The sequence below is a fragment of the Gossypium hirsutum genome, chromosome A09, assembly GCF_007990345.1.
Source record: "Gossypium hirsutum isolate 1008001.06 chromosome A09, Gossypium_hirsutum_v2.1, whole genome shotgun sequence".
Lineage (NCBI taxonomy): Eukaryota > Viridiplantae > Streptophyta > Magnoliopsida > Malvales > Malvaceae > Gossypium > Gossypium hirsutum.
In genome coordinates this window covers 63691554-63702387 of record NC_053432.1, presented here as the reverse complement: position 1 = coordinate 63702387, position 10834 = coordinate 63691554, and the positions used below count along the sequence as shown (strand labels likewise).

General features: G+C 38.2%; 1 non-coding gene across 1 annotated transcript; it reads left to right on the top strand.

Moving 5' to 3' along the window:
- The first annotated feature begins 9519 nt into the window (after positions 1-9519).
- Positions 9520-9626, top strand: LOC121206808 (small nucleolar RNA R71). Its single transcript, XR_005901980.1, has one exon. It is a non-coding gene; the product is annotated as a small nucleolar RNA R71 (small nucleolar RNA).
- Positions 9627-10834: the final 1208 nt, after the last annotated feature.

The window sequence follows — 10834 nt, the reverse complement described above, 5'->3', positions numbered from 1 at the left end:
GGTGTAAAAGGGTTCCAAAGATAGTAGACTATTTGTTCTTCAAATGCAAATTTATTGAAAGATTTTGGTATAAATTTTTCAAATGGTGAGAGGCTGAATGGGAACCGGTAGAAGGATTTGATGAATTGTACTCATTGTGTTATAATATGAAATTGGCTGGAATCTAAAAAAGCTTATTGTTGATATCAATTTCGGCTATAACACCCTTAACCCTTATCTATCGCCAGAACAGGGTTACAGAGAATTATTAGACTAACAGAATAGTAAACCATTCAATTCGTACATCAATGAAAACATAAACTAATTACATTCAAATACATTCATAATGTCCCTTAATCGAGCCCTTGAGGCCCTAAAAATATTTTAGAAACAGTTTGGGACTAAATAGGAAACATTTGGAAATTTTAGGAAAAAGTTGAAAAATTTTGAACTGCTGGGGTCATAAGGCCGTGTGGTCAAGCTGTGTGGACATTCAAAACAGGGAGACACGGTTGTGTCCCAGCCCATGTCCATGCCCATGTAACTCACTAACTTAGGTCACACGGCCAAGCCACATGCCCATGTGCCAGGCTGTGTACCCCTCGAAATGACCTCACACGCCCATGTGCTAGGCCGTGTGCTAGGCCATGCAATAGCCTAACTTGCATGCCTTAAACCTACAAGGGACACACGGTGATGCAACATGGCCGTATGTCACACACGACTGAGACACACGCCCGTGTCTCAGGCCGAGTAGACCTAAAGTGTACCTTAATCAACAAATTTACCATTTTAAGCTTACTTGAAACCTAAGCAAACCATTCACCAATCAAAATATCTATCCAGATTGACTTTAATCATGCCAAAAACATATCGAAATCAACTTATTTCCATGCCTAACCAATGTACCATCATTTGCACCACAAGTATACATAAATTTATATAAAAACATAACATCAATACAACATATCAATTCATTCAAGATATCACCTATCAACACCAACTCAAATATACTATATCTTAGTTACTTAACAACTAATGCATCATATACTCTTTTAACCATTCCATCAAGTATCAAATGATTATACTAACACATATTGATAAGGCACCAAAAGTACCAAAAGAAAATCAACCAAAGCAAATTGTACAACCAAATTCATATTTAACTATTTACATATCCAAAGCATTAGTATCATCACTCAACCAATTACATGCCATATAATTTGAAGTAAACGTTCAAAAACTACCGAATTAAGCTAGATAGTGTGACTTGAGTGTTGGTCCAATCGTCCAACGTTATCTATAAGAATAAAGTTTAACACAAGTAACCTTAAGTATTTTCTACCTTCAACTCTCTGTCTCCCCTCTAATCCTCTTCTAAGGCATTTATATAGACTTTCGAATGCCCAAAACTAGCCTTTTCTGAGTAGAACCAGACTTGGGCTCGACAGGGACACGGCCGTATGCCACGTACGTGTGAAGGTGATCAGGCCGTGTGCAATTCTGACTTGGATTAATGTCGACATGGCCATGACACACGAGTGTGTGGATCACCCATGTGGAAGTGCTTAGGCTGTGTGAAACACTGATTTAAGCCCAATTTGTCCATTTTTGGCCCGTTTCTCGCTCTTTTTGCTATCCTAGGCTTTCCTGAGTATAAAACAAGAAATTAAAGGATTAGGAGCATCAAATTCACTAAATCTTATAATAAATCATCCATTATTATGCCAATCATTGGGGTAAAAATATGTATAAATATGGTTTATCAGACACCTCAGAGTTGGCTTGTCGAGTCCACTCACTACGACCCTTTGTCAAGTAGTCTGTAATACCCTCTATGTCGAAATTCTTAAACGTGAATAACTCTAAGGTCTCTAAAAATTTTAGGTAAATAACTCATATGGCTCATCGTTCAATTTTTTTGAAGTCATTGGGTCATTTTCCTTGTTCAAAAATCTCCTCCCTTCTTCCACTCTGTCTCGAAGAGTAACTAAGTGATCGCGTGATTCGTAACAAGTAATAAATATTTATAATGAAGATCAAACCTAGACTAACTATTATCACGATAAAAAGGCAAGCGCACCTATCGAACAATAGTATAGTAATGACAAGATCGGGATATCGTACCCAAGGGAACCAAAAGTACTAGTAATAACTATCTTTTTATTATTTAACCTAAAAATAAAGAGGGGTTGTTTATTAAACTAATTAACTAAACTAATTAACTAATTAAACTAAAGTGAAGAGAAAATTTGGAAAAAGACTTGAAGAAAATTATTTGATAAAGACGACACCCAATGAGGAATCCATCTAGATTTCACTTGTTATCTGACTCTAAACCAGACGATTTATTCACTTGACTTGATCTGTGAGACTCCCTAACCTATATTATTATCTCTTTCGAGACTAATAACGTCTAACCCTCAGTTAAATTAATCGAAATCTCTTTCTTAATTAAAACCCCTAGGGAAGCAGTAAATCGATCTATGGACTACCATATTAGGTTTCACACTAATCCGACAAAATCTCGTAACCCTATTTTTAGGCGTTCGATCAACTCTGCTTAATTATGCCAAATCTACTCTTAGATAGGGACTTTTGTTCCTCTGCATAAGCACATCAAATCATGAATCAATACCCAGAATATTAACTCAAGCATTAAGAACACATAATTAAGAACAAACCAGGTATTTATCATACAGTTTAGATAACAATAACAAGATCCATCATAGGTTTTAACCCTCTTAGATATCTAAGTGGTTTAGTTCATAATAAAATAAGAGTACATCTCAAAAGTATGAAAATAACAAAACATAAAGAAAACTCTAAAACCCCTGAAGGAATTCTGAGAGAGATCTTCAGTCTTGGAGTAGCTTCGGCTTTTGAGATGGATCGTCTGGCTTCCTTTAAGTAATTCCCGGCATGTGGTTCTGTATTCCAGAAAATTTTTGGAGGAGGGGCCCCTCTCTAAGTCATACATAGGGTGTTTATATAGGCTTTGGATTGGTTTTCTTCCTCCCTAAGTATCATTTTCTGTGTAAAATACAACACCTTGAAAAAAGGGACACGCCCGTGTGCTACGGCCGTGTGACGTGATTGCCAGGCCGTGTTCAATCCGTTAAATTGCACACAGCCGTGTGGGTCAATGGTCAGTCCGTGTGAATCGTGAAAGTCTTGGTCGACACCCTCGAATGACACGGGCGTGTGAGCTGCCCGTGTGGCAAGGTTTAGGCATTGTCATCTTCTCGATTTGGTCTGTTTTGTCCCTTTTCTACTCGTTTTTGGCTCTTTTTGACTCTTGGTGCTCTCTTGAGTACAAAACATGAAATAACCGGATTAAGAGCACCAAAATCTACAAATCTAGTAATAAATATCCATAAATATGCTAAGTATTTGAGGTAAAAATATGTAATTTGGCGTTTATCAAATACCCCCACACTTAAGCATTTGTTTGTCCTTAAGAAAAACTCTCATTCTGCTAGAATTCCTTCCTTTCAATTACATAATCATTAATGATAATGTTACAAACTATTCCATGGAAAATCATATAGTGAGAATTCAACTATAAGGGCATTAAAAGCCTCAAACAATCTAAATCTAATATTTTGATAATAAAATTATAAGTAATCTCCTTCCTCCAAGTAATTAACTTTAGTCCTAAATATACAAAAGATGACATCCTCACTAAAGATTCACTCAAATCACTCAAAGTGTTTAAGGTTCATGATTAAGCACTCAATTGTCTAACATGAGAAGTTATTACCATAGGCTTGCATGAAAATCAAATCTCCACCACTTGTAAATGATATGATACACAAATCAAAAGGTCTTTACATGGTTGTAACGAGGTTTAGGTTCCAGGTATGGATACAAGCTGAAAAGAAAAAGGTTAGAATCGAGATAATTTCAATATATTACCCAACTATCAAAAACTTAATTACTGAATCACAAACAAATATCTAGAATTATATTACATGAGCTCTCTTTTTTAAAAAAAAGAACAAATCAAGTCAATACAATATAGAAATCATACTTCATGATTCAGTAACAAAAAATGGTGAACATAGTGAGGTAACAATATTAAATTTAATCTCGATAAAAAAAAGGTAATTTAAGTAATAGGATTTCAACAATAATGGGTTAATGGGTTAATGATGAGGGCTAACCAATAAAAAGGTTAGTAAGCTCAAAAGGGGTTCACTAAGGGTTTAATTATGTGGGAAGGCTTTTTATGGAGTAAGTGGGTTAAATCCTAAGTACCTTTATCATCTCAGTATATCAAATCATACGTGTGATCTCGACATGTATAATCGAAGTAAGTTTTAGAATAACAGTTCAATGTTGACGTACTCAAACCACAAAAGAAGTGAGCAAGAAAGAAAGCTATATGCTTAAAAGGCTCAAAATCTCACCAAAAATTTAGGTTTGTGATGTCATTCCTGTATAGTTAAGATTTCAAGATAATACCTCAATTTAGGAAAATAGTCTAAAAATTTTAGTTCTCAAAATATCAACTTATCATGCTCGATTCTCTAATATCCTATAATCAAATAATCATACATAATTCCCATGGTCTAATTCATGACATATCAACAATAATTATAGATTACTCAGAATTCATTCGATCAATATTATGAGAAAATCACTTAAGCACAAGACCAAATTCAAGGATTTGAGAATAATGCAAAAAGTTAGGCATCATGTTCATGTTCACCCCCTCACACTTAAGATGTACATTGCCCTCAATGTACAAAGATAGAATATTCAGAATAAAGAAAATCATAAGAGGGAAAGAGGTGAAACTCCCTGTTATATGGATGCGGAGCTTGATTCTGAGGCTAGAGTGTTTAGGGAAAGTGGTAGCTATCACTGTTCTTGGCTAGATGAAGAAATTAGGTCGTTGAACATGGGACTCGTTGGGTATTATTCCCTATTTGTTTCCTTATTACATAAAATATTCCTAGTAGCTTCGCTTGGAAGTCTGTAGAATCATGAAGAGCTTATTAAGAGTTGGTTTGGAAGAGAGCGTAGTGGGATTACTTGTTAGAAATACCAGAAAAATGAAGAAAGTAAAATTTACTAATATAGATATGTCATTCAAAAGAAAATAATAAAATTGAAATGAAAATTAAAATAAAAATAAAAAGATAGGAGGATTCAATGATCCTCGTCAGTGGGGCCCTCAGGTGGTGGCGCTGAAGTGGGGATGTGAATGTGCTGGCACAACCGCTGCATCATTGCCTGCATGTCATCCATCTGTCTGTCACGTCGTCAATCTCGCTCGTGAATAATCTCGAACTGTGTAGTGCAATACTACTCGAAGTGAGCGAGTCGGTCGAAAAGGTGTGCCAATGAAGCAGCCGCATGAACTGGTCGTTCCCTAAATGGCGTGGTAGAAAGCTCATCGTGCTGTGGGGGGACATCATCAGAAATGTCCTCAAGATCCTCCTCGTCAATGGCATGAGTGAGACGGTACTGAGGAGGATCGATCCCACGTTGGCGCTCAATCATCCTCATGTGTAATATAGTCGTGATGCCCTGTGGGGACATCTGACCTATTAGTGTAAGCGCTGATGACTGGGCCACAGTGCTGAAGAGGTCGAAATGTTTGGCAAGGCGGGTTACGTAGGGGTCGATAGAGATTACTCACTTCCGATGTCGCTCGGTCTGATGGCGAATGGCGAAAGCGATGAAATATGCCAAGTCAGTCACATGCGCATTCGCCATGCACCATAAATAGTAGGCGTCTTGGGTGTTGACAACGTCGGTGCTCTCTCTCCTTCCGGTCAAGGTGAGTGCTAATATGGCATGGAGATATCGTAGGGAAGGAGCAAGAGCTGAGGCCTTCGAGCGGCTAGGGTCGTAGGTGGAAGAGAGTGGTGCCAAAGCCTTCCAGCACAATGAGGGAGAAATGTGGATATTGCGTGGTAGTGCATTCATGTCCTCCTCCTCCATAAACTCATTGGTGTAGAGTCTCAGAGCGACTCCAAACTCTGGGACACTCATCGCGCGAACTATACCTTTCTAATCAGAAGTGAATGGTGCTAGGGTCGTCATTGTTCGTCATCATCACCTGTAAATGAAAAGTAGAGCATAATTCTAAAGTTAGCTCTAAATAAGTGGGTTCGGTAATAACAAAGAATCGTTCCCATAGGTCTATGGAAAAGAAAGCGCGGAGGGCATCAGCTAGCTAGACTTGCTCTACTGCAGCCCAGTCGATACAGCGACCTGTAGTGAGGGGTCACGCGTGTAGTATTTGAAATAGCTCCTCCTGTGAAGCTTGCAGAAACTCAAGGAATGGGTGTCGAACTTCGGCTGTAGCACGTACCAAGGAAGAACCCAGTCCCCGACGTCTCTTTGAGGATGGGACCGCGGCCCTCTTACCTCTCAATGATGACATAATGTACCTAAAAATGTATAAGCATTGATATAGTACGTCCAAGATGTGTTAACATTTAACGATATCAAGCGAGAAGTGAAAAAATTATATGATTATTCAGAAGCATTTACTGGAATCAAAGATGCATCATCAGTTAAACAAGAATCTTAAAACTAGCAAATGCTATTTAGTAGCTTTAATAGTTCAAATGTAGAAAATACTAAAGCAAATTACTAAATTATTCAGAACAAATTGGTAATAGTAACAATATCTGTGTAAGGCATATAGAATACTAATACAGTAATACAAATTAGAAAAACAAGGTTGAAAAAGTGAACCAAAAGCTGCTGTAGGGTGGCGCACGGGCGTGTTGAAGGTGAGCACGGGCGTGTGGCGTGGGGATACAGCCATGTGGAGGAAAATTGGAGGGAAAAGAGAGGGGAAAGTAAGGATTAATATAGGGGGAGTGGAGTTTAGGGTGGTTTGGACGTTGAGGAAGTGAGAATCTAGGGAATGGTGACCGGAATAGGGATTATGGAGTAGAAGGGGAGATTTCGGCTAGGGTTTTGAAAGGAAGAAGAAAATGAACAGTGATTTACTTATATAGGGAAGGTGCACACGGCCTAGGGCCTCGTCCGTGTACTCTGAAGGTGAGCCCGTGTTTTCCAAATTTTGCAATTTAGGTCATACCCGGCTACTATCTCACGCTCATGTGTCTTGGGCGTGTGTGGCACACGGCCATGTCGTACGGTCATGCCTAGCTTTGTTCACTTCTCCCACGCCCGTGTATTGTTGTCTATGGTTTAACGGCACGGACATGTCTCACGCCCGTATTTAAGAATCAGAATTGAGCCTTGCCCCTAGCACACTCGTGGTTTTCCATTCCCACGCCCGTGTTCACCTATCAAGTTCACTCACGGCCATGTCGCACGGCCATAGGGATTTATCGCATCCCGTGTTTTGGGAAAATCATGTCCTGCTTCCACACGGCCGTGTCTCTTCCCCTATTTGACCACGGCTTTAGGCACGTCCATGTGCCTAGCCGTGTGTGCTGAAAAACTTTGCAATTCAAAGATAAAGTTAATGATTCAAAGTGTTACAAATTAAAAATAAAGAAATCAAAATATGTTAATACTCGGGTTGCCTCCCGAGAAGTGCTTATTGATAGTCTAAGCTCGACTTACCTTTCTAGTAAATGGTCAGGGTGGTTCGAGGAGTTTATACTCTTCATTCCTGCTATCAATCTCATCAAAATAAGGTTTTAATAGGGTGTTGTTTACCTTAAAATTGTCGAACTTGGAGTGACTCACCTCTACCGTACCGAATGGAAAAATACTGAGTACCGTAAGAGGGATTTCCTCATTCAGTGTGGTAGTGACAATGTGGGGATCTGCGGCATCTAGTAAGACTTTATCACCAACCTTAAGTTGATTAGGAGAGGTATCGGGTTTGTTTTGGCATAGTTTCGGTTTATCATATGTTCTCGATTTGTGTGCTCGCCATTCATCTAGCTCCTCTATCCGTAACCTTCGTTCTTCATGAATGTGTCCTCTATCATTTCTGGAACATGGCTCGTGAACTTCTTTGAAGCTTAATTTCTACAGAGTCATTTTGTCAGTTTTAGTATATTGGTGTGGACTATTACCTTCAATGTTCGATGTGATGCTAGAATTACGAGCTTGAAGGGTGATCGTTTCGTCTTCCACACGAAGTGCAAGCTCCCCTATGCCAACAGCAATAATTGTTTTAGCAGCTGCTAGAAAGGGCCTTCCTAAAATCAAAAGGGTGTTATTATCCTCTTTTATGTCTAGAACAATGAAATCAACGGGAAATATGAACTTATCTACTTTTACGAGTACATCTTCAATAATACCTCTAGGGAATCTTATAGTTTTATCTGCCAATTGAATGCTCATCCTAGTTTGTTTAGGTTTCCCAAGACCTAGTTGCTTAAACATTTTGTAAGACATAACGTTAATACTAGCCCTTAAATCAGCTAATGCATGACTTATATCTAAACTACCAATTAAACAAGGAATTGTAAAACTCCCTGGATCTTTCAATTTGTGGGGTAGCTTATTCTGTAGAATAGCTGAGCAGACTGCATTTAGCTCCACATGCGATGCTTTATCCAACTTCCGCTTATTTACTAAAAGCTCTTTTAAAAATTTCATTGCATTTGGCATCTGCGACAAAGCCTCAATAAACGATAAGTTAATATGTAATTTTTTCAAAAGTTTGAGGAATTTACCGAATTGTTCGCCTGAGCGGTTTTTCCTTGTCACGTTAGGGTATAGGACACGAGGTTTATATTCATCATTCACCGTTTTGTTATAACTTACCTCACTTTCACCTTTGATCACCACAATTCCTTGCATCAATTCTGGCTCTGGCGCAATGAATCCTTCCTTATCTTGAGTACTAATTGCGTTGAGGTGTTTCCTTGGGTTAGGTTCAGTATTACTTGGTAAGCTACCTTGTGGTCGTTCGAAGATTAGTTTGGATAGCTGGCCTATTTGAGTTTCGAGTTCTTGGATCGATGCTTGCTGATTTTTAAGTGCTGTCTCGGTATTTTGGAAACGGGTTTCTGACATTTATATGAATTTTGAGAGCATCTCTTCAAGGTTCGGTCTCTTCTTTTGTTGATAAGGTGGCTGTTGAAAACCTTGAGGATTTTGTGGCTTTTGATTTCCTTGACCACCCTAGGAGAAATTTGGGTGGTTCCTCCAACCAGTATTATAAGTATTACTGTATGGGTTATTTTGAGATTTAAAGTTGTTGTTACCCATATAGTTGACTTTTCCTCTTCGGTTGTGGGATTGAAGGATTGATATTCTGTACGCACACCTCCTCCACTTAAGTCACACCTCATTACTAGATGTACCTGCGTAAAACCAAGTAAACCATCAATCTTTTTATTGAGAAGTTCTACCTGATTTGACAGCATAGTAACTGAGTCGACGTTATAAACGCCGGGTGTTTTTGTTGGCTTAGTCCTCATGACTTGCCACTGATATTTATTCAGTGACATTTCTTCAATGAATTCATAAGCCTCTTCAGGTGTTTTGTTGTTGATGGTTTCACCAGTAGCTGCGTCAACCATTTGCCGAGTCGAGGGATTCAAACCATTGTGGAATGTTTGTACTTGAAGCCAAAGAGGTAACCCATGGTGAGGGCACCTTCTCAGTAAGTCCTTGTATCTCTCCCATGTATCGTAAAGTGTTTCTAAATCCATTTGCACAAAAGAAGAGATATCATTACGTAATTTAGCTGTTTTAGCCGGCGGAAAATATTTTAGTAAAAATTTCTCAGTCATTTGTTCCCAAGTAGTAATTGACCCTCGTGGTAACGAGTTCAATCACTGTTTAACTTTGTTCCTCAATGAAAAAGGAAATAATCGAAGACGAATGGCATCATCAGAAATGCCATTGATTTTAAATGTATCGTAAAATTCCAGAAAGTTTGCTAAGTGAGCGTTGGGATCTTCATCCTGCAAACCATCAAACTGAACAAACTGTTGTATCACTTGAATAGTGTTAGGTTTTAATTCAAAAGTATTTGCAGCTACAGCAGGTCTAACTATGCTAGATTTAGTTCCTGTTAAATAAGGTTTAGCATAATCATACATAGTGCGTGGAGCAGGACTTTGATTAGCCGCAATTGCAGGAGGTAGCTGATTGCCTTGGTTTTCAACCATCTTGTCGGTTGGAGGTTGAGTATCGTCTTCTTGCTCGTTCTCTATGTATCTTAAGCTGAGCCTTATTTCTCTTTGGTTTCTACGAACTGAGCGATCGATTTCTTTATCAAAAAGTAATGGTTTCTTCTAGTCATAAACTATAAAAACCTGCCAAGAGAAAGAAAAAGTAAATAAATAATAATAATTAAATTAAATTAAATTGCAAGAAAAATAAATGGCTAAAGTAATAAAAATTGAGCGTTCCTAATATTTTAGTTCCCTGGCAACGGTGCCAAAAACTTGATCGCGTGATTCGTAACAAGTAATAAATATTTATAATAAAGATCAAACCTAGACTAACTATTATACCGACGAAAAGGCAAGCGCACCTATCAAACAATAGTATAGTAATGGCAAGACCGGGATATCGTACCCAAGGGAACCAAAAGTACTAGTAATAACTATCTTTTTATTATTTAACCTAAAAATAAAGAGGGGTTGTTTATTAAACTAATTAACTAATTAAACTAAAGTGAAGAGAAAATTTGGAAAAAGACTTAAAGAAAAGTATTTGATAAAGACGACACCCAATGAGGAATACCTAGATTTCACTTGTTATCTGACTCTGAACCAGACGATTTATTCACTTGACTTGATCCGTGAGACTCCCTAACATATATTATTATCTCTTTCGAGACTAATAATGTCTAACCCTCAGTTGAATTAATTAAAATCTATTTCTTAATTAAAACCCCTAGGGAAGCAGTAAATCGATCTATGGACTCCTATATTAGGTTTCA